Genomic DNA, 3301 nt, shown 5'->3' with positions numbered 1-3301 from the left:
AAGGCATGACAGCAAGAAACTCTGCAGCCCCTTTCCTCCCCTGATGAGGACTTGAGGTGTGGGGCTTTCTAGCCTGCTTTGGAAGAGGCAGGTGGGTGGAAGGTTTGTTTGGAAAAGGACGGGTATCTGAAGCACATAGTGGGCTTCGGGGCAAACATGTCCCATGAGCGAGGAGGGGGCAGCTGGTGTGTGAAGGAGGCAGGGGCTGAGGCCAAGCCTCCATTCCTTCTTCCCCATTATTTCTTCCCTCCTGACATTCTCCACCCTCTGTGATCATCCTCACCAGGGTCTGTGGGCACAACCCTAACGTAGCTCCCGCTTCCCCACCCCAGCCTCAACTCCAGCTCCTTACTCCTTTCCAAACACCTCCCTCCCTCTCTGCCTGCACCTGTTCGCTCATCCCACGTTCCCTCCCGCGCATCTTTCCCCATCTGCTTCGGAATGCCCACCCGCTTCCAGCTCCAGTCCTCTCCTGGCTGGCAGCCCTTCCCCTGCTGAAGCCCCTCTTCCCTGTTCAGCTAAAGCCTAGAGCCATGTCTCCCTTCCTCACTCAGGAAACACTCTGTTTCACCTTGAATCTTATTATCTGTGCATGTGATAGGAGCCAAGGTCCTGGTTCGAATCCCTGCTCTTGAGAGCGACGTAAATGTGGGCGCAGTCCTTAACCTCTTGAAACCTTCTTGCCTCATTCCTGAATTAAGACACGTGCCTTTGAGGCAGGCCATCCCTCTATGCCAGCGAGCCTGTGACGGCCTTAAGGTGTGCCCATCAACCTCGGCCACTGGCGAGGGTGCCCCCTTTCACTTCCAGAAGCGTCTCAGTCTGTATGATATGGTACATGCGTGCCCAATGCCAGGTACTAGGTGAGACAGTCCACGAGAGCTTCTTAGCAGAGCCCGGAGCCCGGGGGGTGCTCATGAAACAGTCCCTGCCTCTCCCCTGCCCCAGCACTGAGCTCCTTGAAGGGGACTATGGCTGATTTCTGATTCGGCTACAATTCCCAGAGGAGAATGGCCAGTTATCCAAGAATTGAGAGTACAATCCCATCTAATAAGTGCTGAAATGATGGAGGGTGACTCTGTCTCTCTTTCATAACTCAAAAGCTTGTCAGCAAGGTCTTTACTCACCTCCTTTTGTCCCTGAGCTGTGGCCTGGGAGCAGAGGAGAGCCGTGTGTCCCATGCGCCTACCGTGTACAGAGCTTGCTGTTCCTGCCACGGAGTCCTCCCCCGCACTCGGGCGGTGGTGGATGCTGAAGGCCTGTGGCCCTTATGGAGCCGTTCTGTTTCAGGACCCTAAGGAGCGGGGGCCGGAGTGCTGAGGAAGGAAATGGTGAGGCCTGGGAGGGAACCCGAGCTGTAAAATGCGGCCAGTGACATGGACGCAGTCGAATCCATCCTTTGGAAAGACCACATTGGCTCTGGGTATTGGAGGGGGCGGGGAGGAGGGATGTGAGACCAGCCTGGAGAGGAGAGGACTGCAGTGCTCCCCTGGGGGGCGGAGGTGAGGAGGGGGAGGGCCAGAGAACTCCCATCCAAAGATGTAGCGTGGTGGTCCTCACAGGGCCGAGCACGATGCCTGGCACACATTTGTTATTACCGTAGATTAGTAATAGCATCATTCGTTAGGAAAATCGTGATAAGACTAATACTAGCAGCCATGTGCTGAGCACCCTGGTGTGCGATGTAAAGCATTTTATCCACATTTTTTCCCTTTAGTCCTCAGACCCTATCAGGTAGGTGCTCAGACCAGCCCCATCTCACAAAGGAGGAAATGGAGGCCCCGAGAATTTAGAAGTTTTGTCCAAGGTCACACCCAACTGAAAAGTGACAGATCCAGGATTTGGAGGCCCAACTGTCCAACTCCAGAGCATTTGCTGTCATTAAGCCTCCACACCCACTGCGTTGGAGGAACATCACCATCCTGGGCACGGAGGGGAGACCCAGCCGGAGAAGCCCACGTTGGCTGGCCCAGGAGGGGCACAGGAGGACCGCGTACAGAGTGAGAAGAGCTCTCTGGCTCTGGCCCCCGCAGCTGCCTCCCACAGGACATGAACCACAGCTGACCTGGGAGGCTGAGGGCTCTGGTTCCAGGGTTGGGTTACCTGGTGCGTCGAGGATCATCTCTCTTCCTTCCAGTTCCGTGCAACGCCGCCATCCAGCTGCCTCCAGAGACCACCATCTCTCTTCTAATTGGTGGAAAATTGGTTGCTAACTGTCAGGAAATCGCTGATTTTCCATCCATTACTGGAGGGACCAGGACCGTGTAGCTGTGGGGGCCTCTGGGTGGGAAGCAGATGCTGATTAGGCTTTGCAGTTAACCATTAGGTTCGGGACCTCCTCAGGCAGTCCTCCCAGACTGCTTATTAACTCCCTGCGAAGACCCACTGGGTAGGAGATACTGGTGAAACAGAAAGCCCAAGCCACAAAAGCGTTACTATTCATTAGGCTTTGGTTGTGGGGAGGGAGGAGACCGGGAGAAAAAAAAAAGGTGGCCTCGATCCAGGAATGTTAAACAGCCCCATAAGTTGGCAGAGAACTTTATAATTGCTGCTACTAAAATATATGTATTTATATAGGTGATTTGTTGAAGGAAAGAATTTCGGCATTCGGGGCAATCCCTACTATGATCTCACCCAGGATTAAGTTGTTAGGGACTAGATATTAATTAAGGCTAAGGGCCCCAATCCCTTCCTAATTAGCTCATGGAGTATAATTTGCCTGCAAATGCTACTGTTACAATCACCTTGAATTTGTCTGGAGATTTCCTCCAGCTGGATTGGGTGAGCTCTACCCCATTATGGGAGCAGAGAGGAGAGGAGGGGCAGGAGGCCTGGGTTCCTCTCGCATCCTGCCCCTGACTCTTGAGGAAGGGGCTTCTTTCTCCAGTTTTCCTACCAGCAGCAAAGGGGTATTAAGGGAAGGAGGGAGCACGTGTCTGGAAAGCCCTTCTCAGCTGAGATGTTCTAAGACCCAGTTAGTACAGAGTCAATGCTGGCCTGTGCCTGGGAATATATTGGTGCCCAGACTCTTCCGGGTTCTTCACAAACTGAGAAATCCAAAGGCCTTCCCTTAAGGGGAGTCAGGGAGTTTGTTTTCCTATGGGTCCCAAACTTTAATTGTCAGCAGGACTTTTTTCCCTCAAGATCAGGAAATAAGGGCATCTGTCAGGCTTGGTGACATGGAGACCTGCCAGCAGTTCTCACCCAGGTGGACCCCTCTGTCCCCCGACCAGCTCATCTCCCTTCCCATGTTTGTGCTTTCCCTGCCCTAGAAATTCTCCCCTTTTGCTCACTGCCTTCT

General features: G+C 53.6%; 1 long non-coding RNA gene across 2 annotated transcripts; it reads right to left on the bottom strand.

The window, feature by feature from the left end:
- Window positions 1-1204: 1204 nt before the first annotated feature.
- LOC116860586 lies at window positions 1205-2968 on the bottom strand. 2 transcript variants are annotated; one of them, XR_004381323.1, is made up of 3 exons: window positions 2745-2968; window positions 2104-2280; window positions 1205-1294 (listed from the first exon to the last, which is right to left on the bottom strand). It is a non-coding gene; the product is annotated as an uncharacterized LOC116860586 (long non-coding RNA). The 2 variants fall into 2 exon arrangements; XR_004381324.1 differs by lacking the exon at window positions 1205-1294 and adding an exon at window positions 1326-1355.
- Window positions 2969-3301: the final 333 nt, after the last annotated feature.

Source organism: Lontra canadensis, unplaced genomic scaffold (assembly GCF_010015895.1).
Source record: "Lontra canadensis isolate GAN:19392208 unplaced genomic scaffold, GSC_riverotter_1.0 scaffold179, whole genome shotgun sequence".
In the NCBI taxonomy this organism is placed as follows: domain Eukaryota; kingdom Metazoa; phylum Chordata; class Mammalia; order Carnivora; family Mustelidae; genus Lontra; species Lontra canadensis.
This window is presented reverse-complemented; position numbering and strand designations above follow the sequence as displayed.